We start from the raw sequence: 16,275 nt of genomic DNA, 5'->3' as shown, positions 1-16,275 counted from the left end.
AAATTTGAGTTTCAGATAAACAACAATTTTTTTTCAGTATATGGATATCCTATGCAACACTTAGGATATACTTTTTAAATTACTATTCATGAGAGACACGGAGAGAGAAGCAGAGATGTAGGCAGAGGGAAAAGCAGGCTCCCTGCAGGGAGCCCAATGTGGGATTCGATCTCAAGACCCTGGGATCACGACCTGAGCCAAAGCAGATGCTCAACCACTGAGCCACCCAGGTGCCCACTTAGGATATATTTATATTAAAATGTTATTCGTAGCATATTGGAAATTTAAGTTTAACTGAGCATCATGGATTTTGTCTCACAGCTCTAATCAAGGAGGCAGTCTTAGTTGGGTGCTAGCCTGTCTTTCTCTCACATTTGCTCATCTCGTTTGTTTTTATCAAAGAGGGAGCAAGTCTCAGGCTAGTTAGAGTTGAACACTGTTTTGTTTTTATTTTCTTTAACATGGTTGTTCTGCACGGGAAGTGACAGAAGTCTTCCATTTACAGTAGCAATATGAAGTTCCTTTCTCTTTTTTTTAAACAATTTCCTCTTTTAAAAAAAAAAAAAAAAGATTATATTTATCTACTCCCAAGAGACACACACACACAGAGAGAGAGAGAGAGGCAGAGACATAGGCTGAGGGAGAAGCAGGCTCCATGCAGGGAGCCTGACGTGGGACTCAATCCCGGGACTCCAGGATCACACCCAGGGCCAAGAGCGGCGCTAAACCGCTGAGCCACCAGGGCTGCCCATGAAGTTCCTTTCTAAAGAAATGGATTCATGTTTTGAAAAGGAGTCAATTTAAAGAAAAACGTTATATAAGTAAAATCACATGCTGAACACAGATATGACAAAAAACCAAGAAAATAGAGCCCAAGGGACTTCCTGAGAAGGTGCTTCCCCCCTTCCCCACCTGTGAGCTCCTAGGACAGGGCCCCTTCCTCTCAGACTTGGTCCCCTGTCCCCTAGAAGTCTCCAGCCCTCAGGGCAAGCCCTTGGAGACAGAGAGGCGGAGGAGGCTCCGTGGAGGGGGCATGTGTTGCAATTCTTGGGGGGAGGCTTCAGCCTGTCCTCCATCACTGAGGTCCCCCGAGCCCCTTTATATAAAACAGCCTCCCCAGCCTGGGCTCAACTTCAGAGAGGCTGTTTCTGAGGAGGCAGCCGCCAGGGACTTCTCAATGTGTTTCCAAGTCAAATCCAAAGCTTTTCAGCTTTGCCAGGAAACCAACCCCCCTTTCCCACCCTGGCTGCCTCCGGGAGTGAGGGCTGCAGGGCCACATCCTCCCAGATGCCCCTCCCCTGGCTCTTGAGCCTCCTGGCCCAGACCCCGTGGGTGCCCCACCCCATGCCTGGTACCAGGTTTCCATCTGCCCCCACGCCCTCCAGCTGAGGCCCAGAAGAAGAGGCTTGGAATCAGAGGTGGGGAGTTAGGGGAGGAGCATAGAAGGATCTCATTCCCTGGAGGCGGTGACGGCCTGGCCCCTCCTTTGAGCCTGACTGGACAGGGCTGCTCCACACCAGCCCCCTCTGCTTAGAGACTCCCTGTCTATCACCATCATCAACAGCAATGGTAGGAGCTATTTTTTTGAGACTCTGCATCAGGCACTATGCTAAGTACTTGCAGGAATCTTAGTTCCCCTGAGAACAGCCCTCTGAGGTGGGAATGTCTCCACCCTGTTTCACAGAGGAGAAAGTTGAAGCTCAGAGGTGTTAAGTAACTTGATCAAGGTCACACAGCTAAAAGAGCCCCGGATTTGAACTCTCTCAGAGGAACTGCCCCTCCTGCCTCCGTTAGAGGGTGTGAGCACCAGGAGGGTTCTAGGAAACAAGGTGGGGGCAACTGAGATGCCAACTGGGGCTGCCAGGTTCTGTTCAGTTACAGTTGAAATCCCCTTCATGGTCTCCTCCCACCTCCCCCCCCCCAAGTCTGGGCACCATCTGAGAGGGGGCACTTTACCAATTCATTGTGTGGCCAGGGGTAGCCCCTTGCCCTCTCTGGGCCTCTGAGTTCCCTTCTGGGTTCTGGGCCAAGCAGAGATGGTCTCTCCACTCCCCTCCAGGAGCCTGTGGGCCCAACAGGAGGGGAGGCAGGGGAGCACATCAGGTGGGGAAAGGCCTGGGGACCATCTCAGCTTGACTCCCCTCTTGATCCTCAGCAAAGATGCTTCTCCCCGAGGAGGGGGCAGGCTCGGCCCAGACATCAAAGGGCCTGCATGGCTGGCGCTTTGATGGGAGTCTTGTAAAGTAATAGGAAACATGAGGATGACACTGTGCCCCAGCCCAAAGCACGAGACTTGGAGAAATGAAAAGAAGAAACTCTTGGCAGCCGTCTGCACGGGTTTTGGCTGAACTCGGGCCCCTCACAGCTGCCGACAGCCTGTCCTCTCTCCACTATGCTGCTTGCGGCCCCAGCGGGGGATGAGGGTCCTGCGCGTGGCCGTGGCCGTGGGCCTGGGGGCCTCCCCCACAGCAAAGGAACCTGTCCACTGTGTCCCTTCCTCCCAGCCTCCAGGAGGCATCGCAGAGAACCCTGGGACAGGGAGTTTACAGGGGCTCCGAATTTTGGGGATCTTTTAGCCTCCCTCCACCTTGAGACCTTGCTCATCCCACGCCCCTCCCTCCCTAACTATCCACCAGAGCTCAGAGCTCAGAAGCCGGTCATCCCCCTGTTCCAGACTTGCGGGGGCGGGGTGGGCAGTTTGGTGATGTCTCCTGAGTGCTGAGCACCGGCCCCCTTAGACTCAGCAATACCACTTCTAGGAATTTATCCGGAGTGCACCAGCCCCTGCTCTCAAAGGTGGATGCCCAAGAATATATTCACCCTGGGATTGTCTGTGGAACCAAAAGCCTTAAAAAAAATGCCACTGCTCATTAGCAGGGACCGGGTAATGAAGCGCAGAGAATCCACACAGGGGAGCAGCACTCCGCAGCAAAATCCGTGCTAAGAAATGACCTGAACTGCATACATTGCAACTGAACGGTATGTTGGATATGCTTCTGTTGTGTTAAAAGGAGGGATGGATACATTGAATAAATAGAGTGAAGAGTATCTCTTCAAGGATAGAAAAGATCTAGTACCAAGGGTCACTTCTAGGGAGGGATTTTGGGAGAAGGGAAGGGAAACTTAGATTTTACTGAGCATTCACTTGTACTATATGCTTTTTCTTTTTCTTTCATTCTTTTTTTTTTTTTACAATGAACATGCAACATGAGTTTCTTTAGTGTCAAAAAAAAAAGCGAAAGAAGTTTCCCCTCTTTCTAGGGATAAAGTCCAAAGGCCTCAGCCTTACTTTATGGCCCCAGGAATCCTTGTGACTGCCACCCCAGTCTTCTCTTCTGTCCTTTGCCCCCTTCCTGGACCCCACCCCATACCTCTGCCATGGGGCTGTTGCCTATCTCCGTCTCTGTCTCTGTCACACACACACACACACACACACACACACCCCAGAATTGCCTCCTCTTTGGACTCCCACAATCCTGTGTCTGGGGCCTCTGTGTACACTTAGCACCTAGTTTCTTCCAGGGTCACCACAAAGCCCCCTTCCTTGCCAACACTTGGAACCCCTTCCCTTGGAGGCTGGGACCAACAGCCCAAGGCTGACTCGGAGGGGATTCTCTATGAGGAAACATGCCGCTCCCCAGCCTCAGAGGCTGAGATCATAGGTGTCTAGGTAGGTGAAGAAGCTCCAAACAAGGCAGGTGGAGCCAGAAACTCACAGAGGGGCCCTACAGCTCCCTCCCTGGGGGCACAGCTGAGACTGCAAAACCATGCCCTGAGATACAGCTGAAGGCCAGGCGAGTTCAAGAAGGAGATGGAGGCTGGTCTTCCCACTCCAGACCTGGAGCCTTCCCTGCCCTCCACCCCAGAGGCCTGGCGTCCACTCTAACAGCTCCGCTGGGCTTTGAGAAGGGTGTGAGGAGGGTATCTGTACCCAAATCTGGCAAAGCCCAGTGAGGCTGGCCTTTCCAAGAATGCAAAGGAAATTCTAGATTTTGTAACATTTTCTTCTAAAGAGGAAATAGAGGCCTAATGACTTGTCCCAGGTCACATAGAAACCATGGAAGATATGGGACTGGAACCCAGGACTTCGATCCCTTCCCCAGAGGCTGTTTTGCACAATGGTTAGAAAACAGGGATGGGGAGCGGGGAGTACTTAATTTTCTGTGTGATCATGGATAAATCTTCACGTTTCTGAGTCTCTCTGCTCATATCTTATAAGAGGAGCTGAGCTCTGTAATTGCCCCTTCTAATTATGATGCTGAGCTGTTCTAACAGTGTAATGCAATTTTTAAAAGTATGACTTTAGCAACCTAGAGTCTCATGGTTATTAATATTCTTATAGTCTAACATTCCAAAGTTCTACTCACCCATCCTTTCACGAGTGCATCTGTCCCTCCACCCCTCCATTCATAACCCATCCGGCACCCATTCAAGAACACATCCTTCCACACATTCACCCTTCTACTCACCTATGAGTCCATCTGTCCATACACACACACGCATACACGCACACATATATACCTACCTGCCCACTCATTTGTTCAACAAATAGCTCTTGGATTTTTACTATATGCCATGGCTGTGGACACTGATGACCATGAATGACTCACCTCCTCCCATCTCAGAGCTCACAGCCAGAGGGGGGCACAATATCAATCAAATAATCCCACAAATGAGAACATAACTACAAGCTATGCTAGGAAAAATCCCAGTTCTAGAAATGCCATTTGAAGGAGTTTGTACCTCCAGTGTGTGGTAGAAACTGGAAGGTAGATATCGGGGTGCCTTCCCCCAGGAGGGGTCACTTGAGCTGAGAACTGAAGGAGGAGGAGTTCGTGAACCAGAAATCGGGGTGGGACGTGGAGCGTTGTGTGTTAGGAGGTTCTTGGCATAATTATTTCCTGGTTCTTGTACAGTGTGCTGGATTCTAACTCCCCCGTGATTTGGGGATTTGACTGAGCACGTCGGAGTGCTGGTCTCAGCTGCCCTTCCCATCCTAGACAGAGGCAAGTGGCACTTCCTCCCCCACTTGCCAGCCTCCGCCCGGCACTCACCTCTGCCAGCCTGGCATACTGGTTGGTAGTCGCCTCACACGCCAGGGAGCTTGATGCCAGAGTCCCAAGGACCTTCAGAGTCTGGTTCCTGCACCTGACCTGGCTGGGTCCCTCTTCAAGGATGGCACCGCCAGTAGGGGCCTCTTGGCCCCTCCTTCCATGGCACCTAATTAGTGACACCAGGGAGAACTTTGCCCCGTTCAAGGTTTCCTGTGGTTTCTCTGGGCCAGCCCTGCATGGTCCTCAAGAGCACTCCAGACCGGAGACGCAGGGCCAGCTTCACCCATTAGTCCTTCCTTCAAGAAAGGATCTGAGACATGGCGAGAGCTCCCCTCACATTAGTCTGTCCCCTTGTTGGTGCTGGGGCTCCCAGGTACCTTAGCGTTAAGCTGCACCCACATCCCACGATGTTCCCCTCTCTCCTCCCATCCTTTTAAAAGCCTGCTCGAATCCCAGCTTGCCAAAGCCTTCATGTGTTGGGTGCCACAGTCCCTTCTTCAACCAAGGCAGTATGGCCTCATGAAAGAGCTTGGGTTTTGGAGAAATAGGCCGGGGTTTGAGTTCTGACTAGCTGTGAGCCTTAGTTTCCTTACCTGTAAAATGGGAGAAAGATGGTAATAACAGTGCCTACCTTATTGGGTTGTCAGGAGTAAAGAAGACATACAAAATGCGTGGTGCACACAGCACCCACTGTAGCCCACTGGCGCTACAGTCAATGTTTCATGCTGCTCTGAACTCCTGTAGGATTCCATGTCTGAGCCACGTATACAGGGTACAGCACAACCATTAGCTCTCACGGTGGGTCTGAGCTTGTCTTCCCCAGAAAAGCCCTGGCCTTGGCTTAGGAGACTTGGCTGTTAGGCCTAGCTCTGCCACCCACTCCTTGCATGACCTTGAGCAAGCTTGTCCTCTGGGCCTCATATGACTGACTGAGCTCTCAGTCCCTCGAGGATGGGAGCCTGGGCTACCCTCCCTCCCAAAGCCCAGCATTAACCTCAGCGCCAGGCATACGTAAGTAGGTTCTCAAGGCTGGCTTGAGAGGGAAAAGGAGGAGAAAGAGGGGAGATGAAGGAAGAGGGGGAGGGGACCAAGGATGGGTGGGTGCCACCCCTTCCAGTTCAGAAGCACAGGTCTGGGGAATGTTCTGGTTCTATGAGACGGTGGTTTACAGTCTGGATTTACTGTGTCTCCAGATGCCTGAATCTGGACAAGCCTGGTCTGTTCAACTGTGTACCAAGGTCTGGGTGAGGCTCAGAGGGACTCTGATGGCCAGCACTCACTCGGCGGCCCCCTATAGACTGGGCAGGAAGGCAGCACACAGGGAGCCAAAGTGGGCCAGGGTGTGTCGGAGAACGAGTGTGGGAGTGTGGGAGAGGGGCCCCCTGTGTGCCCAGGGCGGGGGGCCTCTGCTTACCACCTCTGTGACCTTAGGCAGGTGGCTTCACCTCCCCTGGGCCATGGAGCTAATGATCTTGCCTGCTCCTGAGAGCATTAAATGGTACATGGGAGAAGAGCCCAGCACATAGCAAACGCTCAATACATGTGCTATTACAATTATTGTTATCCTGTTATTATTACTATGTATCTGAGTATGACCAAGTGTGTGTGAGGCAAAGTGCAGGCTTCGGTTTGTGTTTGTGTGTTTTGGGTGGGATGTATGGAAGGAAAGAAAGAGGATGCTGGGATGTTGTCAGGAGCAGTTGACATGTGGGTTTGCAGATGAAGTTGAATGAGTGTGCACAACTGAATGTCATGAAAGGTTCTGGTTCCATGAAGTTCACAGGATTCTTAAGTTCCAGGAATCCTTGGGAGGTCACCTCCAAGTGTGTTCCCCTCCCCTGACACTTCTCCAAGAGGTCACAACTCAGGCTGCATTGTCACACGTCCTTCTTCCCAGGGACCCAAGGAGGCAAGGCCCCTGAGGCTCTCAGGCTGTGCCCCTCACCCAGCCAAGTATTCCTGAGTCCATCCAGTGGTCAGTAGGCCTGTCACTGCACAGAACTGTGCCTGTGGTAAGTGCTCGGGAGGCGATGTCCAGCCCACGTGCCTACCACAGTCCCCACACCAGTCGCCAGTCTCAGAAGTGCCTGCCAGCTAGGTGGGATCATAGAAGAGGTGCAATCATTCACGGACCATATGAACTGGAGAGAACCGTGATGCTGGCTCCCCCAGTTTGCAGATAGGCAACGTGAGGACTAGACAGAATTTTCCAGGTTTTCCTCAGTTCCAATCCAGGACTTCTCCACTGCTTGGTGTCCTCTAGGGAACCTCAGGGAAAGATGTGTCCCTGCAGTCACGGCCAGGTGACCCTGTGGGTACCAACCACCTTTCTCCACCTTCCTCCCTGAGGCCAGGGCAGGGTGGACATGGGACAGAGCCTCCAGGGTGAAGCACATGAGCTGTGTTGGGGGAATGAGGTTTTACATGTGCGAATTAAATTGGTTCAGGTTTCCTAAAGTTCGGTTTGGTCATCTGTCCCTCTAAGCCCCCATATGACATACTCTTCAACCACCTGATTCTACTTCTTGGAAGGTATCCTAAGGAAATAATCTACATGTGTACAAAGGTACAAGAGAGACTCAGTGCTGCATTGTCCTTTTGAGGGAAATTCTGAAAACTGCCCAAGAGCCAACGACATGGGACCAGACGTATCATGAAAAGGCACTACCAAGGTTCATGTGGATCTACATTTCTGAATGTGAGCAGATGCTCACAGCGTGCTGCTGAGTGGAGGAAGGCAGGTTACAAAGCTAGACATGTATGATGCACCCACTTATTTGAAAAATATGCATCATAAATATTTATATCCATAGATTCAGAACATGAGTAAAAATGAATTTACACCATGTTAGCAGTTAATCATCATACGCGGTGAATCTTAGGGGTAATGCTTAGTTCTTTTTGTTGTTCCTTATATATTTTTTTTCCTGTTTTCTTTTCCATTATGATCCATTTAATACTAAAATCATTAGGAGGCCAGAGATGATGTTCTGCTCTTTGTTACAATCATGGTTCTTAAGAGGAGTATATGAGGCAATAAACCTTGTGTGGATTTTAGCACCTGCTGTGGAGCATCACTTTCTGACCCAGGATCTGCCTTCAGCTCTATTGCCTAGACCACAAATCCAGGGGCCTCCTTGGATCTTTCCACCCTGTGGAGGGCCCAGGCCATGGTCACTCCTCTGCCTATGGCTCTTGCCGGAATAACATAAGAACCTGAGGTAGGTGAGACATTTTCCTCTTTGGAGCTTGAAGCTCTTTCTTGGGCAGCTACGCACCTCACCCAGCAGGACACAGTGGTTGAGGACCACCATCCCCAATTCTGAACAGAGTCAAGACCCAGGAAGATATGGCCACAGGCCAGAGGTCAACAACAGAACCCAAGCCACCTGAGCGCAGCTGCGGAGGAAAAGGACATAGAGGTCCAACATCTGGGCAGCCGCTCCTGGCCCACTGCCGGCCTTCCCTGCCCCCATCCCAGCTTCCCAAAGGCCAGGAACATCTGGCTGCTGGCCTCATTCCAGGAGGGGTGAGTGGCGGCGGAGGGGCCTCCTTCCGCCAAGCCCTGCTGCTGTGGTTGCAAGGCACATCAATCAAGGCTGCAGGGCTGGCTGGTGCTAGGAGGGGAGCTGATTCCTTCCTCGCCCCCTCCCCAGACATTCCTGCGTAATGGAATCTCCTTTCCTGTCTATTTATTACCAACCCGCCGAGCTCCGCCAAGCTCAGTCTGCAGATTCAAATCCCACCAGTGCTGACTTTTCCTGAGGAAAGGGGTTCCCCATGGGGGACCTGGGAGGAGCACCAGACCCTAACCCTCACCAGTATGTCCCACCCTGCTCTTCCATCCTGCCAGTGGGTTTGCACAAGGGGCCAGATCTGAGTTAAGCACTTCACTTAGGGATTTTGTGTACCTGGATCTGGGAAATGAGCACTTTCTCATTATCTTCATGTTAACAAATGAAAAAAACGTATGCTCAAGAGAGGTCAACTTGCTTACACAGAATCACATTGCAAGCTGAGGCTGCCTCAGCTCCAAACCTAAGTTCTTTCCTTGCTCTTCTCTTCCTGCTGAAAATATTGTTCTTTTTCCATTAAATGATCTAGGCACCCTTGTTGAAAATCGGTTGGCCACACAGATATGGATTTAATTCTGGACTCTCTGTTCTATTCCACTGATCTAAATGTCTAGCCTTGCGCTGGTACCACACTGTCTTGCGTACTGTGGTCTACAGTGAGTTTTGAAATTGGGAAATGTGAGTCTTCCTACTCTATTCTTCTTTTTCAGGGTTGTTTCGGCTGTTCTGGATTCCTTGAAATTCCATATGAATTTTGGAATCAGTTTGTCAGTTTGTACAAAGATGTCAGCTGGGGTTTTGATGGAGATTGTGTTGAATCTGTAGATCAGTTTGGGGATATTGCCATCTTAATAATGCTCATGAAGTCTTCTGTTCATGAATGTATGATACTTTTCTATTTATTTAGATCTTCCCCAGTCGATTTCAACAATATCTTGTAGTTTTTAGAGATAAGTTTTGTACCTTTTTTTGATAAATCTATTTGTATTTTATTCTTTTTGATGATATTGTGAAAGAATTCTTAATTTCATTTTTGGATTGCTTGCTGCAAATGTATAGAAACACAACTGATTTTTGTATATTACTCTTGTATCCTGCAACCCTGATGAACTCATTTTTTAGGTCTCATAATTTTTTAGTGGGCTCCTTAGGGTTTCCTATGTACAAGGTCATATCACCTGTAAATAAAGATTACTTTTACTTCTCTCTTTCCAATCTAGACACCTTTTGTTTTGTTTTGTTTTCTTGTCTTGTAATTCTGACTAGAATCCCCAATACAATGTTGAGAGAAGAAGTAAGAGCAGACATCCTTGTCTTGGCCCTTCTCTTCTTCCTGTCCTACATCTCTCCCTGTCTTTTCTCATGCTTCCTTGTCCTCATCTTCTATCTCAAACAGTGGATGAGAGTAGGGGGTACTAGGAGAGAAATATACACAAGGTAGGTGACAAGAATAAAATGAGAAAGAAGGAAGTCAGTGTATTGAATATCTGAAAGCTGAAGGAATACATCATGATTCCTACTGAGAAAACCGACACCCAGAAAAAAGATGTGACAACATTAAGCACCTACTATGTACCAGATACCCAGGATATGTAGATGAATCAGACACTGAAGGGTTAAAAGCTGGAATTCAAACTGAGCTCAAAGTTCAAGGAGACCTGCACTGTCATCTTATAATAAGGGGAAACATAAAACATTATTGTCACACCGAAACCTCTTTCAGTTTCTAGAAGTGGCAGGCTCAAGAGCTGTCACAAAAGCAACAGGATAAAGAGTCTGATTCAGGTTGGGCCTCAGTTCCTCTGCTTCCCAGATGTGGGATGTTGGGTGCACAGTGAGATTCCCTGTGACTTATTTTACCCTTCCACAGAATGGGAAGAATTCTAGTAGCTACTTCAGTGGGCTGTTGTGAGAAACAAAGCAGTTAATATGTGAAATGTTTAGAAGAGGTGTGTACTGGAGCTGTGTGACTGGTCCCTCTTCTGTGTGTTTGGCACCCTTAGACACCAGCCTGGCTGTCTAGAAAGCAGGGAGGTGGGGGGCTATGAGGCTGCCCATGCTGGGGTCTTGGGAAGGGACTTGTCCTTGCTGCTTGGATCCCTTTGAGTCATGGAAGAAACTGACATGACTTCTGTTCCCATGGTGTTTGCCAAGGGCTTACTATATCCAGGACCACTGCTGGACACTTCTCAGAGAAGATGACAATAATAATGACCATTATTAAAAAAAAAATAATGACCATTATTCTTATTTTAGCTTACTATATGTATTAGTCAGTGTTCAGCCAGAGAAACAGAGTCAGTAGGAAGAACACATTAAGACATTTATTGTAAGGAACTGGCTTATACAAGGTAGGGGCTGGCTAGGCAAGTCGAAATCTGTATGTGATGGTTAATTTTATGCCAATTTATCTGGGCCACGGGATGTCCAGATATCTGGTGGAACATTATTCTGGGTATTTCCCTGAGGATGTTTTTGAATGAGATGAACATTTGAATCAGTAGACTGAGTAAAGCAGATTTCCCTCTCTAATGTGGGTGGGCCTCATCCTAGCAGTTGAAGGGGCTAATAGTACAAAAAGGCTACCCCTCAGCGGTTTAGTGCTACCTTCAGCCCAGGTGAAGACCCGAGATCTCTGGAGACCCGAGATCGAGTCCCACGTCGGGCTCCCGGTGCATGGAGCCTGCTTCTCCCTCTGCCTGTGTCTCTGCCTCTCTCTCTCTCTTTCTGTGTGTGTGTGTGTCTTTCATGAATAAATAAATAGAATCTTTAAAACAAGCAAACAAACAAAAAGGCTACCCCCCTGGATATAAGGGAGAATTCTTTTTGCCTGGCTGCCTTTGGATGGACACATTGGCTTTTTCCTGTCATTGGACTTGAACTGAAACATTAGCTGTCCTGGATCTCAGGTCTTGAGACTAGAATTGGAACTACACCAACAGCTTATCAGCTCACCCATATGTATATACACACATGTATAACCAGTAGAATGTATATATACATGCATACATAGACATTTTATGGGTTCTGTTGTTTTTGGGAAAACCCTGCCTCCTACAGCAGGGCTGGCTGTCAGGAAGGGCACAATGGAACTGTCAGGCCCAAGTAGAATCTATCCATCAGGGACTCCTGGGCTCTGCTCTGAAGGCCTTCTACCTTATTCAATCAGACCCATCCAGATTATCTAGGATAATCACTTTCACTAAAAGTCAATTGATTGTGGACTGCAATCACATCTATTAGTCACCTTCCCAGGAACACCTATATAGGTGCTTGACTGGATAGCTGGGCACTGCAGCCTACCTGAGCTGGCATATAACACTGACCAACACAGTGAGGGCCGAGTGGGACGCCAACCAAGCCCATGGCTACGTGTCAGCTAATTTGTTTCTCTAAAAGTCTCATGAGGAAGATTTTTTTTAAGACTCTTTTTTCTAGAAGAAAGTGATTTGGGGTGCCTGGGTGGTTCAGTCAGTTGAGCATCAGACTCTTGGTTTCCGCTCAGGTTGTGGTCTCAGGGTCATGAGATGGAGCCCTGCGACGGACTCTGTGCTCATTGAGGAGTCTGCTTGAGGTTCTTTCTCCTTCTCCCTCTGCCCCTTCCACTCATGCTTTCCCTCTTTCTCTCTAAAATAATAAATAAATCTTAAAAAGAAAAGAAGGAAGAAAGCCAGCCAGCCAGCCAGCCAGCCACTTGCCCAAGGTTGCACAGCAGAGAAGGAGGGAGCTGGGGTTTGAAGCCAGCTGCTCCCAGTGCATGCTCTTCACCACCACCTCCCCCAACCTCCTCCATTCTGCATCACTACCTGCTCCTCCTCAGCCCTCACACAGCCCTCTGTGGGCTTCTTCTCTCTGCTTTAGAAGCAGGTAGAGGTTCATAGAGGGTAGGTGACCACCCTGGTCGCTCAGCCAGGAAGTGAAGGGCTGTTTCACATCCTCTCAGCTTCCCCTCCTCTCAACAGCCACCTTCTCAGTCCCCTTACCTCCACTGTATACCTCAAAGGAAAATGATGGATGAGCTTTTGCACCTGAATGCTCTACGTGTCACGGGAACCCTCTTCCTCAGGCTTCAGGAGGGGCGAGGCTCTTTTGGGTCTGACAGGGGAGGGTCTGGATGCCCTAGAGCACAGGGTGGAGCCCAGCCAGGGCCGCCTGTCTCCAGGGAGCTCCTATTCTGGGGCTAGTCCACCCTCGGGGATGTCCCAAGTCCACCCTGTGGGAGACACTCAGCCAGGACCAAATGCCCTCAAAGTATCTCTGTAACCAGCCTCAGACTGGACAGGACCTGAGTGGTCCAGTAGAAAGCACATTCCTTGGGAAACCAGAGTGCCTTCTGGGACACCAGGCCTCCGAAGGGTCCTGGCTCAGCCAAGACTGTGGTCACTGCTGGCCCCAGCCTGGCCTGCACGCCCCTTCCTGAGGGGCCCTCAGTGCCAGGGAGGCGGCCCCATGAACAATGCTCTGCTCTGTTCTTGCCCTGGGAGGGGGTGGTTAGTTCAGCCGCACCTCACACCAGCTGGGGAGCCAATGCTCCTCGGCTCACCTCCACTAACTGGAGCCTTCAGGCCTCAGAGGAAACACAGACACCCCACACTTAGCACCCTCCGGACTCCCAGACAAGCCACAGCTCAGAGGTCAGGAGTTAGGGCCAGAATGACTTTGGGAGCCCTAAAGATGGCACCTCAGCAGAACCAGCCACAAACACCCAAAACCCCACCCCAACCAATGTCGTTGCTCAGACCCTCTGACCAGGCCTTAGTCCTCATTTGGTGAATGAGAAGGGCTCAGAGAGGCTAGGCAGCTGGCCTCTGGTCACACAGCTAGGAAGCAGCAGAAGTGGAACTCAAACCCAGGTCTGTGAGCCTCCAGTGCCTATGGTCTTAATCATGGCACCAAACTGCGCTTTAGAAATCCCCAGGTGACAATAAGTCCCAGGGCTCAGGGTGCCCTGCATAGATTTCAGGACACAGAAACACATGCATGGGCACACACGTGTGTACACACATGCACACGCATACACACACCTTCCTTAGCAGTCAGCCCTGCCAAGGACAGCCTTTGAAAGGACCCCAAGACTCTGCAGGCCCAGGTCCTCCCTCACCTGGGAGGGGCCTCTCTGCCTCCCAGGTCCCCAGTATGGGCCCAGGGCTCAGGGTCCCCTGGGTGTGTGCACCGTGCACTGGTGGGGGAGGAGGTCAGCCATGCCCCAGAGCTCCCCCCAGCCGAGCAGGCCTGTAGGTCGGCTGGCCCTCCTCCCCCAATCCTCACAGGGCCCACAGGCCCAGGGCCAGGCTTGGCTTCCGGAGCTGCCGCCACCTTGGCCGGCTACACCACACATGGTTTCAATCAGCAGCCTGCGGGATGAATGGTGCCTTGTGAGAGCCCTGCAGGGCTCACCTCGCAAACGCAAACACAAGAGGGCAGCCAGGTGGGTCGGCCTCCTGGGGGAGGCGGGAGTGTGAGGGGACCTCTGATGGGGGATGGGCTAGGGTGCAGAATGGCACACACTGAGGAGCCAGGCCCTGTGGTCAGACAGAGAAGAGTGGGATCCTGGCCCTGGCGCCCACAACTCACCAGGCATCTCTAGGCCTCGGCTCCAGGAGAAGGGCAGTAATGAGCCCCCTTCAAGGGGGGGGGTGAGAATCCCAGGAGATGATGCCCAGCGTGCAGTATGGGGCACCACGCAGGCGCTCTTCCTGGGGTCCAGCTGGACCCATCAGGGGAGCCCGGGCAGGAGGCTCACAGACTAGATTAGGCCAGGGAAGGGAGAGGACCTTGCTTAGAGCAGGCGACTTCATTTGCCAAGGTGCAATCAACTGCTTCCACGGGCTCCCTCCATGCTTTGAAGGGAGGGGAGCATAGAAGGAGCCCTCGGCTGGGCTCCCCAAGGGGGCAGAGCCAGCACCCCAGCACAGGACAGCTTCAGGGTAGCCAGCACAGCCATAACTAATGTTTACTGAGCACTTACTGGGTGCTGTGCTCTGCAGGTCACGGGCATCATGTTATTTCATCCTCCGCCTCCTTCTATTAATGTTTCCATCTTACACATAATAAAACCATGACTCAGAAAGGGAAAGCACTCGGGCTGCAGCCACACAGCTGCAGGGAAGCAGAGCTAGGGTGTGAGGCTGGGTGCCATGCTGCTCCCGAGCCCAGACTCTTGCCTTCCACTCTACCTGCTGCCCCGGTGGCGGGCACAGGGCACCCATCCACCAGCTGAGAGCTCCTGTTCTGAGGGTCTCCAGTGCACAGGGCTGGTGGGGGCCGTGTTCCTGAGCATCGCTGCTCAGCCTCTTTCTCCGCCCAGAGTTTCCGAGGACCCAGGACCCAGGGCCCAAGGACCCATGTCCTCCTCCCCACCTCTCTCCCACCACCAGGCTGAGTACTTCACAGAGAAGAGGCCTCTGGGCATTGGAGAATGGAGGGGAGGGAGGGAGGGAGGAAGTGTCAGGGAGAGGCGAAAAACTCATGTTTCTTTGTACTGAACCAGTACACGGGTCCTGCCAGCAGACAGTCACGTGCAGAATCCTTTCCCCTTGAACAAAGCCCCACAGACCCTCAAAAGCCTCCAGCTTTATCACCCTTTCTTCCTTAAACCACCCTCCCTCCCCCTCCCCACCTTCTCTACTCTCCAGGCTGAGCCCCCTCAGGTGCCCAGCAGCCCTTGGCTCTCTGTCCCTCACCTCCAGGCTTTGCTCATGATTTCACCTGCTGGGACACCTCTCCTTTCCCGACCTGGCTGGGTAGTCTTCCAAAAGCCAGCCAGGCACTCTGCGCCAGGATGCCCAATCTGCCCCCCTGAGCTCCAGAGTATCCTCCCAGGTGTTTCTGGGAGCAGGGCCCTCCCTAGGGCCTGGTGGACTTTCTCTGGGACTGGCCCCAAATTCAGAATCTAATCTATCTCTGTGGAGGAAGGAGATGCTTCCTCTCCCCTCTGTTGGAGATGGAACGTCATCTTTTTCAGACTGGTTTTCTCTTCTTCCTTTTCTGTTTTTTGTTTTGTTTTGTTTTGTTTTGTTTTAGGTTTTATTTATTTACTCATGAGAGATACACAGAGAGAGAGAGGCAGAGAATAGGCAGAGGGAGAAGCAGGTTCCATGCAGGGAGCCCGATGCAGAACGACCAGACTGGGATCACACCCTGAACCAAAGGCAGACACCCAACTGCTGAGCCACCCAGGTGTCCCTCTTCTTCTTTTTCTGACTCAAATGTCTATGGAGTCAAGGGAGATGCACTCATGTGACTAAGTGTGGATCATTTGCTGAGCGGTTCATTTCTAGCTCTTAGCCTTTCAGTGGTTTCTCTGAGCTCCAATGAGAAACTATCTCTGGAGCATAGTTTATTTATTTTTAAGATTTTATTTATTTATTCATGAGATACACACACACAGAGAGAGAGAGGCAGAGAGAAAAGCAGACTCCCTGCAGGGATCCTGATGCCAAACTCCATCCCAGGACCCAGGGATCACGACCTGAGTCAAAGGCAGACACTCAACCACTGAGCTACCCAGTGCTCCTCTGGAGCACAATTTAAAGAACAAGCCTTGGGGATCCCTGGGTGGCTCAGCAGTTTAACGCCGCCTTCAGCCCAGGGTGTGATCCTGGAGATCCGGGATCAAGTCCCACGTCAGGGTCCTGGCATGGAGC

At 51.0% G+C, this 16,275-nt stretch overlaps 1 protein-coding gene across 1 annotated transcript in view; it reads right to left on the bottom strand.

Moving 5' to 3' along the window:
- SYNPO (synaptopodin) overlaps positions 1–5,148 on the bottom strand; it is a 67,902-nt gene extending 62,754 nt beyond the window's left edge. The window contains exon 1 of the mRNA XM_041748215.1: positions 5,055–5,148. The gene's annotated coding sequence lies outside the window, so the exon portion shown is untranslated. The remainder of the gene's footprint in view (positions 1–5,054) is intronic.
- Positions 5,149–16,275: the final 11,127 nt, after the last annotated feature.

The sequence above is a fragment of the Vulpes lagopus genome, chromosome 3, assembly GCF_018345385.1.
Source record: "Vulpes lagopus strain Blue_001 chromosome 3, ASM1834538v1, whole genome shotgun sequence".
NCBI classification, from domain to species: domain Eukaryota; kingdom Metazoa; phylum Chordata; class Mammalia; order Carnivora; family Canidae; genus Vulpes; species Vulpes lagopus.
The sequence above is the reverse complement of the archived record's forward strand: the minus strand, read 5'-3'. Positions and strand labels throughout refer to the sequence as shown.